This window comes from Canis lupus, chromosome 26 (genome assembly GCF_048164855.1).
Source record: "Canis lupus baileyi chromosome 26, mCanLup2.hap1, whole genome shotgun sequence".
In the NCBI taxonomy this organism is placed as follows: Eukaryota; Metazoa; Chordata; class Mammalia; order Carnivora; family Canidae; genus Canis; species Canis lupus.
This window is the reverse complement of record NC_132863.1, coordinates 47,721,344-47,736,281: the sequence shown is the minus strand read 5'-3', so window position 1 is coordinate 47,736,281 and position 14,938 is coordinate 47,721,344. Positions and strand designations below refer to the sequence as shown.

At 54.6% G+C, this 14,938-nt stretch overlaps 1 protein-coding gene and 1 long non-coding RNA gene across 4 annotated transcripts in view; one reads left to right on the top strand and one right to left on the bottom strand.

Annotated features, from left to right (window-relative positions):
* Positions 1-14,938, bottom strand: part of CDH4 (cadherin 4) — a 496,939-nt gene that overhangs the window by 355,197 nt on the left and 126,804 nt on the right. The gene's annotated exons all lie outside the window — the stretch shown is intronic.
* Positions 3,662-13,625, top strand: LOC140618746 (uncharacterized). The gene is made up of 4 exons (XR_012018825.1): positions 3,662-3,790; positions 10,804-10,882; positions 11,261-11,361; positions 12,210-13,625. It is a non-coding gene; the product is annotated as an uncharacterized lncRNA (long non-coding RNA).

Sequence of the window (14,938 nt, the reverse complement as noted above, 5' to 3'; positions counted from 1 at the left end):
TTTATATAGAAGAACAAAACTAAAACCAATTGAAAATACATCTATTTTATCTAACACTGAATAAAATATCAGTTCTAATTGCAACTATACGCCTGGCTTTTCAGTGGAAGACTGATGTCGGAAATTGGCACCTGCAGCGCTGCTCGCTAACAAAATCCGTGGCAGCTCACACTTTCAGAGCCCCTTTCTCAGAGAGTGATTTTTATAAAAAAAAAAAAAAAAGTCTAGGGTTCCATGAATTCCCAGGAGATGCTCTCTTATTTATTGTTTTAATGACTCTCTTAGGTGAACATATATTATCACTGGCGAAAAGCTGAGTTTTGCCTCTTCGATGGTTACCTGCAGGAGCGCCACCTCCTCACTCGTCAACAACCGTGAGTGCAACTTCTGCGGTTTTCCAGAAAGATGCTCATCATCTTCATGAAATGCTGTATTTTTGCATTATCTGCACTCCCACTTGGCGATCATTTTACACCGCATTTGGGGTTTACTATGGGCCATTTGCAACACTGGACGATCAGCGAAGAGTGATCTAAAAAGCCGTGGTGTGTCCAGCAGAGATGAGAGGGCTGAGCGATGAGCGATGAGCAGAGAGGCAGGTTTTACTGGAAACTCACTGCATGCATGGTCTGTGCACAGGCGCACAGTAGGGGTGACTCAGAGAGCTACAGCAGGACGGCTGCACTGGGTGGTCTCCAACGATGGTCTCATTGATTCCTTCTTTCTCTGCACTTATTTTTTTTATAAATTTATTTTTTATTGGTGTTCAATTTGCCAACATATAGAATCACACCCAGTGCCCATCACCCAGTCACTCCCACCCCTAGTTCGTTTCCCAGAATTAGGAGTCTTTCATGTTCTGTCTCCCTTTCTGATATTTCCCACACATTTCTTCTCCCTTCCCTTATATTCCCTTTCACTATTATTTATATTCTCCAAATGAATGAGAACATATAATGTTTGTCCTTCTCCGATTGACTCATTTCACTCAGCATAACACCCTCCAGTTCCATCCACGTCGAAGCAAATGTGGGTATTTGTCGTTTCTAATGGCTGAGGAATATTCCTTAGAGGCTCTGCTTCCCACTACAGGAGATGCCAATCCCCTCTCCTCGAATGTGGACCAGCTACTGACCATACTGACTAACAGATCGCAGCGGGACAGACATTCTGGGACGTCCACTGGTGGGTCACCAACCCTCTGGCTTTCACGTGGGTCCTGAGAATGCTCTCTTTTGGGACATAGGCCTCAGAACCTAGTGAACCTAGTGAAACTCAGAACCTATGACAAGCCTGAATCATGTCCTACCTGCCATCCCTGCCAACCTCCCAGCTGATGGCCAGCATCCACTGCCAGCCACCACATGAGTGCGCCATCTTGGATATCCAGGCGACTCGTGGCCTGGGATGACTCCAACCCCAACTACCACCTGAGCACAGGTGCATGGGAGACCCCTGAATGAACCGCCCAGCTGAGCCCATCCACATGTCTGCAGAACCGAGGAGATGCTAATGCACTGGTGTCCTCCACCTCTGAGTGTGGGGGGTGGTCACGCAGTCACAGACAACTGAAGCATGCATGTCAACACTCTCCTCGGGGGCTGGCTTCTCAAAGACAGGCCCGCGTCTTCAAATAACACGACTTCAAACACCCAGATTGTTTTGACCATTTTGACAAAAAGTCAAACTATTTTTCAGGGAAGAGACAAGTCTTTTAAAAGTTAAAAATATATTCAGTCAGAGCAGTCAACACAGAAGACATGTGCGTCACTGAGAGGAAAAATAAAAGAAGCGTTGACACAAGGCGCCCAGTGTTTTCACGGCAAACATAACAATGGAAATTTTGGGAGGTTTTTTGGATGTTTTCAAAGTGAGTTAAATCTTTGTACTAATTTTTACTGTGTAGGACACTGAAAATGAACTGGGCTTCTTCCCAAGGATTCCTGGGGAATAGTACTGATTAAATAAAATGTTTAAGATTTGGTTTCTGCCAAGGACACGCTTTAGGACGCTGTGGGTAGAGTCCTATCAGTACGGGGTTGCGGAGTTTTGCCAGAAGTTTTTTGAAGCACGGAATCTTCTTTTTCATATGCAATGTCTTCAGGGAAGCGTTTCCCCACTTTATACACTTAAATAAAGTTCTGACACTCAAATAAATTTTGCATAAGCAGAGATATACGATGCCCACAGTTAAGGACTACGGCCAACCAATTATACCCACGTGTCATTTTGCACTTTTACAAACCCCTGATAAAAGAGAAAATCTTGAAGAAAGTACTTCACACATAAAATATTTCTTTTAGAGCAAAATGTGTCCAATTGATTTATGAGGTCCTCTCAAGGAGAACAAAACACACACTACAAAACTGAAGTCAGAAAGGTTCCTTGGTTTCTCTAAAAAAAAAAAAAAAACACTCAAATGGTACGGGGTATGGATTTTCATATTTCCTAATGTAAATTCTTCATGGAAGCTGCATTTCCTACTGATGGGTATGTTATTTTTAAGATAACATAAATGTTTAAAAACAGTAAAACTCCTCGCATGCTGGACCTTTCGTTCGTTCGAGGCATAATTGGTCACATTTGATCCATCGATTAGAGAGATGTGGGGTACATCCTGTCTGGCTGGGCTTGGGTGGTGGTGCCCTACGGCCCCAGGCCAGGGGGGGCCCTCCTGTCTGGGAAGAGGAAATGCTGCTGGGGTCCAGACCGCTCATCGTGGAGGCTTTCCTGCTCTGAGGGCAGAGCGGAGTGGGTTCCGTGAAGGGCGGAGCACCACGCCGAGGACCCTCCGTGCCTGGCCCTCGACAACACACGTAACATCCGAGTGGCTGACCATGGCCGGTCCCTTTGGGATTGTCTGTGTGGCTCTGTAGGGGCCGAGGGCAGGTCACCCCGAGATGGCCACTTGGCATGAAGGTGACTCGGAGCTGCAGGCTCCAGAGAAACTCCGGCCCCTCCCGCACCTCCACACAAGCACCTAAACTGGGAGCCTTTCCCAGGACGGGGGTTACTCGCAGAGACAGACTTGATCCGAGCGGCCCCTCCGTGGGGGACAGACGTCTAGTTACGGAGCCCCGCTCTCCGTGGCGCCCTGTGAACTGCGTTCCTCCGCTCTCGGGCCCAGACCTCGTCCCCGACGCCGTCCCCGTCGTTCGGGATGTCCCAGTCGCCTCATTTTCACCGACCATCTTGGAAATTTCTGTCTGTGTGGATTCCCCTCTGTAGGAAATTAAGTTTGCTTCTCTGCTGTTTCTCTGCTCCTGTCAATTCCATTCTCAGTCCAGGTAGCAGGACCCTTGCAGGACCCGGAGCCTTGCTCGCCGATGGCGTCCGCTGTCTGGGGGGACGAGTGTGGGCCTGGTGGGCTCTCCTGCCAGTCTTGGGGGGGGTGTCAGCACCATGACCTGTGATAGGACAGCAGCCATCGGGGATCCTGGTCACTTAATTGGTCTTCTGTCGCAGGGCGGAAGCCCCCAGGCAGTGACGCTGGGAGCAAAAGGAAAGCCCTCGCTTCCCTGTTCCCCGAGCGCACGGACGACCCGGTGTGGTCCCCGCAGCGGAAGCTCTGACGCCAGCGGCTCTGCAGGCTGAGCCAGTGCCCCCCGCCCCCGCATGCAGCCAGGGAGCAGGGTCTCGGCTCTCCCAGCCCGAAGCAAGCTGCCCTGCAGCAGCTGAGCGCCTGTGTCGCGCACCACCCTGCGAGAGCCGAGAGGACCCAAGGTCAATAAACAGCGTCCTCCCGTGAGTCTGGGATGTGCCACGAGAGCCGCGGCTCCTGCAGGACCAGGTACGCGGAGCCGGAGGCGGGGAAGGCGCGGGGGCACGGGCCTGTGCTCTGTCCTCGCGCCCGGTGAGGCTGCGGCGGGCTGCTCCAGCCTCCTCCCAAGCACACCCGCATCAGGCCGACCCCTCCCTCAATCTCTGCTCTTTGGGGAGCCCCTACCCCGTGTCCTAGGCTGGGTGCCGGGCGTGAAGATGCAGCGGGTGCAGACGCCGGCGGGGAGCGAGCCAGCCTGCTCCGCCGGGGACAGGGACAGGAGGGCCGTCACACAGCCAAGCCGTAACCCACCGTGCCTCGTGACCAACCCCCAGGAAAAGCTCTGCACGCAGAAAGATATCAGAGCTTCCTGGTTGGTGACACACGGGTGTGCCCGGAGCGTCCCACCCCGGGGCCCTGACGCCTATAGTAACACTATAATCACAAGTGTGGCCTTTCTCCCAAAATACCGAATTGGGGATGGGAAGGGGAGGGGCAGGAGCATCACAGGAAACCTGGAATCTGTAACCTATTGGTCAGAAGCACAGGGGTCTGGGGACCCCGAGACCTGTGGCTGGGGTCTGAAGTGGGGGCAGTGTTGTGAGGAATGTGCCGTTAGCCCGTGAGGTCTGAGCTTGCACCGTGTAGCCAATGTCAGGGTTGAATTACAGAAGCCCTGGCAGGCGTGGGACGGGGCTGAGTTGAAGTGGAATCCACACGGACCTGTGTGAATCTCAGAGTGACTCTAAGACAGGAACGGGTGGGACAGAGCTGAGGCTCGGAGGGCCTGATGTGGCCAAGGAGGCTGGGGGTGGCTTCCTCCAGGTCTCAAGGCTAAAGAGGCCAAGGAACAGCTCGTGCAAAGGTCCTGTGGTGAGACTGGGGGTGAAGGAGCAGGCCTCACACCTGACCACCGGAGGGAAGGGCAGCCCAGGTGGCAGGGCTCGGCGGGCACGTGTGGTGAGGACTTGGCGCACGGTCAGCTGCAGGCAACTCCCGGCACCGGCTCCCTCCCGGGCTCCTTGTTCTCACGTCCCCTCCACTCTGGCTTGAAAACCCACTTTCTGGCCTGCACCTCTGCACCCCTCTGCCCACGGGCAGGGCTACCCAAGAGGCTGCCCATCCTGGGAGAGCCAGGGGGCCCAGCGCAGCCTACTGGCCATCTCCACCCTGCAGCAGCCTCGCAAATGAATTCCCTGCAACAGCTCGGGCAGGAGATAGCTCTCCTCCCTCCTCCCCGTCTGACACCTGTCATGGGGGCAGGTCACACTGCCCCTTAGGGCCTCTGCCCCCGGTAAATGGCACAAGATAGAATCCAAGCCCCTGGGTGTGCTGCAGAGTCACAGATTCCTGCAGACACAGTAGGTCCCAGTAACCGCAAAGCCGATCGACATGAGTCCCGTGGCTTACAGTCTTAGAAGGAAAACCAAGTTTGTCTACACAGCCTGGCTTGAGCAGAGAGCCAGTTAATTGGGTTTTGTACGCGGGGGTGAGGCTGCCCGAGATGCGAGCACAGAGAACAAGAGAAGAGAAGAGAGAGCTAGGGCTGTCGTCTACTTTCTGCCACGGTGGCGGCGGCGGCGGGGATAAAGTAGCAGAGTCCCTAAGGATCAAGCGTTAGGGAGAGAGGGGTGGGAGGAGCGGAAAACAGGACCCCGGGGTGTGATGGGCGATGGGCAGCAGGGTGGGGGGCACCAGCACCCAGGGCACGGGCTGTCGACACGCTGCCTCGGTGCAGCACCGCCCTCCCGCCCATGTCACACTCACCACCTCCCCGTGACAGCGGAGGCGGTGGGGCAGGGCCCGGAACTCAGCTCAGCGGGAAGCACTTCACTCCTCAGGGTTCCCCGATGCGCTTGGAAGAGCAGCAAGCAGGTACTTGCTCCCAGGACCACTGCCACAGAAGCCACTTCCACGGCGGCTTTTCACACTTAGCACTCAGTAAAGCTTGCGTTCTCTCCCCAAAGGAGAGCCACATGAGGTAGGGAAGAGCCTGACGCCTCCCATGCATCTGGCCCCGCTGTGTGCAGCGAACGTGCAATCTATCTCATAAATGCATCGCAATGTTCTACAAATCACCCACGTTTATCCCCCGAGACGTCTTTAACTGGGGGCTTAGAGTTACAAATGAATTCTCCTATGGATCTATTATTCTCTCAAATAGCAGAGAGGGAGAGAGAGGGGCTGGGCTTGCACGGCGCTTTCACAGAGCCGGGCTAAATCAGATCATGCAAAGCCTAACGAGGATCATTCACAAAAACGATGGAACCAGGGCAGCTACGAACCGCCAGCCAACTCTTAATTGGGCAGTTACCCAGGGATCAAATGTCACTGGCGTGTCAGTCCCGTGAGCTCCTGGCCGCCCTGCCCCCTGATCTTTGGAGGCAGAAGTCTCCAAAGAGTAGCTCTGTAGCGTTGGCCTCTACATGGAAGTCGCCGGAGCGGCATGTTGCACAGGGTACAACCACCCCCGCCCCGCGGGTCACGGCAGTGACGGCCAGGACACAAGAAAGCCGCTGCTGGAAATACCAACTGGGACAGGTGGCTGGGTGGCTGGGTGGACAGAGCTGGGTGGAGACTGAAGTCCACACACGCGCAGCTCATGCACGAGCCGCCAGGTTTCATTCAATCCTCTCAACAGCAAACAGCTCTTTCTGCACATATCAAAGTTGACGAGGATCACCAGGGAGGTGGTGCTGCGTGCCCCGCAGGACGCCCCAGAGCCCACTCCCTCTGCTGCTCACTCCTCGGGGTGCACAGGGGTTTGCACGAGGGCACCACAGCCTTCTCCTTCCCACCTCCCCGGCCCAAGTGCTTCTATAGGCATGAGAACCACACATGCCCAGGGCCACGCACCCAAACTCTTGCATTTGAGAGCCCATTTAAGTGATCTTCCAGAGGGATTTTGGCAATCCCAATCAAAATTCCAGCAGGATTGGGGAACGCCCAGGTGGCTCAGCGGTTGAGCATCTGCCTTCAGCCCAGGGCGTGATCCTGGGGTCCCGGGATCGAGTCCCACATCGGGCTCCCTGCATGGACCCTGCTTCTCCCTCTCCCTCTGCCTATGTCTCTGTGTCTCTCATGAATAAACAAATAACATCTTTAAAAAAAAATCCAGCAGGGTTTTTAAAAAACGTACATGAAAATGCAACATCTCTGAAGAGGCGACGTAATTCTGAAAGGAGTAAGTCAGTGACGTAGCGACTGGATTTCAAGATTTACTATGAAGGGACAGGAATCGCTGCTGCTGGTAGACGAATAGCATCCAGAGCCACGCATGGAATGGAAAACCGAGAACCACACACAGAGAGAGGGTCAACTGGAATCTGACAAAACTGCCAGGATAATTTAACAGGAAAAGAAAAGTCTCTCCAACAAGTGGTGCTGGCGTAACTGGGCATCCGCGTGGCCAACAGACCCTGACCCTTAATTCGCTCCGTTCACAGAGGTTAACTCAGAACAGATCCCAGATCTGAACGCGGGGGCGAAAGCTCTACAACGTGCCAAAGACACAGGGGAAACACGGCCGAGACTCTGGATGAGGAAAGATGGTCTTAGATAGAAATAGAAGGTGTGGCCCGTAAGGGGAAACGTTGGCAAACTGGATTCTATCACAATTACAACTTTTGCTCTTTGAAAGACCCAAGCAAAGCAGCAGGTCACTGGCTGGCAGAGGAGATTTTCAATCTATCTGTCTGGGGAAGCCTTACGTGGAGGGTATATGAAGGTCACCTACGTGTAGGGTACCCTACGTGCAGGGTATATGAAGATGCAGTAATGGGATAAACAATACCATCTAAGAACAGATAAAGGATTTCAACAGACACTTCACAGAAGACACGTGAACAAGCAATGAGAATGTGTAAAGCCGCCCAACGCCATCGGTCTGTAGGGAAAGGGGGAGTAAGCCACAGCGAGGCCCCGCTGCGCACTCACCCCGGTGGCCACGACCCCAAGGGCTGGACACCCCGCCTGTGGGCCGGGGTGGAATGCTCATGCGGCTGGTTTGGAAAACCACCAGGCAATGTCTTAGCACGTTCAACAGCTGCCTCGCACACTGCCATTCCTCTCCTAGGCGCTCACCCCGGGCAGGTGAGACGTGCAAGGACGTAGGCACAAGTGGTTATGGCAGCTTTGTCCCAGCAACCTAGAAATGATCCGAAATGCCCATCAACAGGTGAATGATATGCAAAACGTGTGTCCCGTTCAGTGGAATGCTACAGAGCAAGAGCAAGGGGCCACACGTGTGCACGGTAACGTGGGCAAAGAAGCCAGGAGACCATGTGGCCCATGATCCCATTTCTGGAGAGCTGTGGAGAATGCCACGTCGCCCCCAGGGATGGGACGCTGACATGCAGGGACCACTGCCAGAGGTTGGGGTGACAAGGGTTGACTGCACAGAGGCAGAGAACGCTTTTTAGGGGAGGCAGACGCTCTGAATCTTGCGATGATGGTGGTCTCGTGAGTGTAGTTATCTGTCAAAACTCATGGGAATGGGGATCCCTGGGTGGCGCAGTGGTTTGGCGCCTGCCTTTGGCCCAGGGCGCGATCCTGGAGACCCGGGATCGAATCCCACATCAGGCTCCCGGTGCATGGAGCCTGCTTCTCCCTCTGCCTGTGTCTCTGCCTCTCTCTCTTTCTCTCTCTGTGACTATCATAAATAAATAAAAATTAAAAAAAAATTAAAAAAAAAACTCATGGGAATGTACACGTTAAAGGGGGTACGCTTTACTGTATGTAAATCTGAGCCCTGATAAACTCAATCAAAAAAAAAAAAAAAAGCAATTGTGACCATGTGAGATGTTGTCCTGCATGGAACCCCAGAAGCCAAGGTTTGTCACATAGATCTTCCCCACAGAATGTTTATGACTTGAAATGGGGGTAAGGGGAGTTCCGGCGACCCCTCGGAGCTAAAATCCAGTCCATCCGTTACTGACACGCTTCCCCTGGCACGGGGGTTCCCGGCGCGTGTCCGGCACGGCCTCAGGACACGGGGGCGGCCTCCGGCCAGGCAGGGACCCACGGCTGCAGAGCACCCCTCGAGCCACGCTGACAGCGGCACGTCTTCAGGAGGAGGGTGTCTCAGGCACCGCGGAGCGTGGGCAACCCTCGTCCATGAGCTGCCAACGCAGCTTGAAACCCCCGTTCCGCGGGCGGCCGGGGGGCTGTAGGTACCCGGGCACCCGGGCACCCAGGCTCCTTTCTCGGTCTCTCGGCCAGTAGGAAATAAAGAATACACTTTCAGCTAAATGAGAACTGAAGTGTATTGCAGGAGTGCTATAAATTATATGCAGGCCACCAAATAAAATTCAATTTTCAGGTAATGTGAAGGTGTAATGCGTCTGGAGAAGCTGCTTTGCATATCACACCAGACAGCAGGTAATAAGGAGGAGGCAGGGCTTGCGACTGATCTGTCACCAGGGCCACGGCGATTGTTCCCTTCCCGTCCTGCTCTAATCACACCATTGCAGTGTTGATTCAGAACACGGCGGCCCATGAAAAATGTCACCGTTCTGTCGATGGTGCGGATCTGCTGGCAATTCCGGCAAGCAGCCGCTGCACATAAAGGGTGATAAGGCACTATATCCTGCCATGCTCAGCAGGTTTCCCATTTCCTCCTGCAATTACACATCAAACTGTTTTAGCTTCACAAGCTTCGGCACTATAAATGGCCTCGAGGCAGAAGGCCGCCTGGCACACTGATGAGCGGGCTTCAAAGCTGAGTGCAGACTCACGTTCGGGGGAAGCTGCGGAAAACCCTATCGCCCCCTTCCCCGCATGCACACACCCAGTCTGCAGAGCCCTGAAGACATGCCCTAGAAATCATTCTCTCGTTATCTCTGCTTAGTCCAATTAACAGAGGGCTTAGGGAAATAGTCTTCAGCGTCATTGCAAGAAACACGGCACCAGGCCACCAGAGACACTTCACAGCCCGGCCTCGCCGGTGGGGCCCGCAGCCCAGCAGAGCAGCACGTCCTGGGAGTCTGCTGGAAATTCAGGGTCCCGAGACCGACTGGGGACCTACTGACTCATAATCTATGCGGGTGGGGCCAGGAATCTGTATTAATGGGGCACCTCCAGGTAGAAGCCTAGTTCCAAGCTTGCTTGTGCCTCTCGTGCTTATCTTGGGAATCGCTTACCTACAGACCAGACACCACAAAGACTCAGAGGGAATTTTCTGAGGGCATACTTTTTGAAAATCCCATTCATCTACCCACCCATCCATCCACCCACTCACCCACCCATCTACCCACACATCCGTCATTCATCCATCTACCCCATCCATCGACACATCTGTCCATTCATCTAATCACCCATCCATCTACACATCTGTTACATCCATCTATCCACTCATCCATCCAACCACTCATCCATCCATCCATCCATCCATCCATCCATCCATCCATCCATTCATCCACATATCCATTTATCCCATCCATCCATCTGTCCACCCATCCACCCAACCATCTATCCATCCATCCATCCATCCATCTGTCCATTCATCTATCCATCTGTCCACCCATCCATTCATCCATCCATCCATCCATCCATCCATCCTTCCATCCATCCATCCGTCCATCCACCCAACAGACAAATACTAGACACTGCCTCATATTGGACACACAAAGATGAGAGGCTGTACTGGGTGCTGAGCTCCGTATGTCTCTAGCGCATAGTCATGTTACACAAACGGACACCTTCATCACTAGGAGAGGCAAGAGAGCCTGACAGCTGGAGCACACGTGGGTGCTGGAGGCTGGGAATGCCGCTCCTGCCACTGACTAGCTATGCGACTGTGGGAAGCTGAATCGGCTCTCTGAGGCTCAATTTTGTTGGATCTGTGAGACAGCGATAGTAATGGTCTCTACCTCGAGGGTTGTTTGTAAAGATTAAATGAGTTAATAAATGGAGACCAGTATCTGAAAACAGTGAGCAGTCAAATATAAGCGGCCATCATTATCATCATTTTATTGTCACCCCTGAGAACAAGAAACCCATAGTCTGGAAAATGCAAACAAGTACAATATAAAATAATTTTTTAGAAGGGACAGAAGAATATAAACAGGCTGAGAACATGGGAGAAACGGATCTGTGTAAGACTGTCCCCAGAACACACACATCGTAAGTCACCATTTTTATTCATTCATATTCTCTCTCTGTCCCCACCTACCTACCTGCTCGTCCATCCTCCATCTACTTAGCTAAGATTTATGTTAAAATATGCATACGGTCGAGGCGCCTCGGTGGCTCAGTTAGCTGAGCATCTGACTCCTGGTTTCAGCTTAGGTTATGATCTTGGATTCCATGAGATTGAGCCCCGCTTTGTGCTCTGCGCTCAGTGGGGAGTCTCCTTGAGATTCTCTCTCTCCCTTTCCCTCCGACCCTGCCTCTGCTCATGCACATGCACACACTCTCTCTCAAATAAATAAATCTTTAAAAACAAAGTATACCTATGACAAAATGTACAAATCCTAAGTGTACAGCTTGATGGATTTCCAGTGAACATCCCCACCGCGTGACCAGTATCCAGACTGGGATGAGACCATCACCAGGACCAGAGAAGCTTCCCTCATGCGCCAACCCAGGGCCCACCCCCAAAGGTACTCCATCTTCTGACATCCTATCTATGGCGGTCATGCTTGTTGTGAAGGTAGCAGCGCGTTCTTTATGGGTAGCCCATGATTTACTTGTCCATGCTACTATCGCTGGGTATTTGGATGGCTTCTAGTTCGGGGTATGTGACCAGCGATGTTGTCTCCTGGTGCCCACCTGTCTGTGTCTCCGTCGGGGATCCATCTCAGGGCGGAATTCCTGGGACTTGGACGTGCACACATTCAGCTTTGGCAGCAGCTGCTCACAGTTTTCCTAACGTCCAGGCCAGTTTACATCCCCACCAGCAGCGAGTCAGGGTCCCAGGGGCTGCTCATCTCTGCCAATGGGGCAGCATCAGAGGTTCCCCTTCAGACAAGCCTTAAATAGCCAGAGTCCCCAGTGGTGAGAATCCCCGCTCTGCCCCACTTCTCAGCCCCTGAGCAGACTCTTGTCTTGTCCTGCCTGAGAACCTGCAGCCCAGAGGTCAGCACCCACTCCAGCGACCCCACCGCAGGGGACACTGGCCTCCGTTGTCAGCAGGTCTCTTTTCTCTGAGGTTTGGCCCTCAAGGCCTAGCTGCTTTGGTTGTTTCCTGATGTTTCAAGACTAACCTTCCTTCCTTCCTTCCTTCCTTCCTTCCTTCCTTCCTTCTCTGTTTTTTCCTGTCCCTCCTCCCTCCCTGCTTCCGACCTAAGGCAGCTTCCATTCCAGAGTTGGTCTGATCCCAGCCATTTGCTTTAAGGGAACCAGAGTCCCGGTCCGAGTGTGTGGAATGACAGCCTGGCGTGGGGGTGGGTGGGGAGAGCTGCTAGCAGAGACGTGAACAATGACTCTCGTGAAAATTTGGCATCTGCAGGTGGCATTCCAGGCAGAAGGCAGAGCACAGGCTGCACACCCCAGAGGCTCCACATACGGGACCCTGCTTGGGAAAGCAGAAGGAGCTGCTCCGTTGTGGTGGAGAGGGACCGCTCTCACGAACCCAGGGCCCGGAAATCGGGATCAGAGAAGACAGCCTTCCAGTTCCATGCAACAGACCTTAAAATCCCCGCAGGAAAACTGTTCATGCCTTTGGCCTTGGATCTGTTTGTACTGGAAGAAAACCCATCCTCCATCCTGGCCTGCTGAGAAAGTGGCTGCCAGGCCCCATCAGCCTGCGACAGACAGAGCCCCACGGAGCACGGTCGGCCGCCACCGTGCACAACCAGCGCCCCTTACACGCTTGGCACTGGGGACACAGAGCCATGAAGAAGAGCTCAGCAAACACGTGTGTTGCAGCCTCAGTATGAAACATGCAGTGGGAAGCCACGCACTAGGCTTCGAGGTGGCTTTTAATTGCTTGTTCCAAAGACGCCAGCCCGTGAATCACTTTCTGACTTTTCTCCTCCCTAATTAGACCGGGAGCTGCCGTGGTACATACGCTGCTCACTTTAGTTATAAGTGAGTGACACAAACATTGTGAAAGAAAACACCATCCGTCAGGAACACAGTAACGGATCCGAGAAAAATTACTAACAATTAGCCCGGACTCTGTGCTGGCTTCACATAAAAGGTCACAAGCAAGGTCTTTGTTCAGAAGAATCTTTATTTTGAAATCCTGACCGCCCAAAACAGAGCCCTGCACACGCATCCTGTACCCTGAGACCATCCGGAAAGATAACGCGGAGGGAGGCAGGCTCCGGCCTCAGTCCTCCTGGGGAATCGCCCTCCATCACGTGCACTGGGGCCAAAGACCCAGGTCACCTGGACAGTGAGGCACCGCGTGGCCTCGGATGCCGTGGGAGGCTCCACCTGCCCCACACGCCATGGCAATCACTGCGGGGGCTACGGTCCCTCACACACAGACCACAGACGCAGGGGACAGGGACAGGGACAGGGACAGGGACAGGGCTGGCCAACAGGCAAACACGCCCTGCAGCCTCCGGCGCCCAGAACTGAGGACGACACCGGGTCCGCCGGCCTCTGCATAGAACAGCAGATTCCACGCCGCCCACGATCCCGCCAGCGCCGTGCAAATGTACACACACCGAGCTTCGGTCACATGATGACAGTGCGCGTGAGTCACAGATAACACGTCACAGGACACGGCTTGTGATAGTTTTCCTGTCTTTCTCATCTTCGTACCTGGAGCTGGAGTATTTTCTGAGCAAAACCATGATCACAGCTTGATTACAACACCCTGCTCTGTCAAAAAAATGGGATCATTGCTTCAAATGTCAGATTAAAAAAGACCCAACGTGAGCCACCTCCACTAAATATATTATGCATTCCTCTGTCCTATTTATTTTATTGCTTTTCCCCCATAAAATGAATACCTCTTCATCACCTGTTTAACAGCAGAGTGAAATCCCCCTGCGCTCTCTCTCCAGAGGGACCCGCGGCTAATTATCCGTGGGGTCATTTCCCTGCATTAGCAGATGGAGGATGTGCACCTGCCTCCTTAGGGATGGCCCGAGGCCACCACGTCTCAGTCCCGCCCTGGGTGGGCCCCTGTGCTAAGGGCCCTGCCCGAGAGGTTTCCCGGTGTCACCTGCTTCCTCGGCTCTCCCGCTCTCCCCAAAGGCGCCTCTGGCAGCGAGGCCTCCGTCACCGCCCAGGCAACCGCGGCAGTGTCGTCCAGTGTCGTCCAGGTCGCCGGGCCCGCCCCTGGCCTGACCTCAGTGACCGCATCACACTCAGGTGCCAGCTGCAGGGCGGGTTCTGCTACCTGCCCCGCATTCACAGGGGACCCCCACCCCTGCCCTCAGGCACCCTGAGCTGCTCCCTGCCCCGCCCTGGGTGCTCTGCCCAGGCCCCCTGACCCCAGCTCCCAGCCGCCCCTCCCGGGCCTCTACCCGCCTGCAGGGGGTGCCGCGCTGTGCACGCTGGCTGCCCAGACCTCAGGGCTAAGCAGGGACGCCTGCAGGACCACAGCGGGGGGCTGTGCCAGGCTGTGCTGGGTGCGCCAGGGCGCTCGCCTGCATGGCGGGGGGAGCAGTCGCAGCAATGAGCGCCCCAAGGAGGGAGAGCAGCCCAGGTCCACCCTTGGCGTTCCCTGCCCCCAACCTCTGCTGTGTCCGCCCACCTGTGACCCTGTCTCCCATCCCGCACCTCCCGCCGGCAGATCTCAACTCGGGGCGCAGCGGGCAGGGCCCTCTTCCAGACCCTCCCCGTCTCCAGCCTGCTGTGCTGGGCCCCCAGGAGCCAGCCTGGTTCTCCAGCCCTGCGGGGCCTTATCCTATTGTGGGGATCTCTTTGAGCATCCATCTCTCGCAGGGGTGTCTGATTCTGGTGCCCAGGGCCTGGCACAGGGCCACCCCTCTGCAACTCTGCCTCGGATGAGCCGGCCCAGGTGAGACTCCGAGGCTGCAGCCTCCTCTCCCGCAGTGGGCTCCCTGGGCTTCAGGTGGTGGGTCAGGTTCCAGCTTGGCCTCAGGTGGACAGATTGCAGTGGCCCTGCCAACCCTGCACACTCGCAAGATGCCTGGGGTCCTGTGCCAGGACCCAGCAAGGGCAGACATGGGGCTCTCCCTGGGCGGGGGGGAGCACCCATAGCACACAGATGCCTGGGGCCTGAGTCAGGACGTGGCCAGGCCTGCGCCCTGGAGA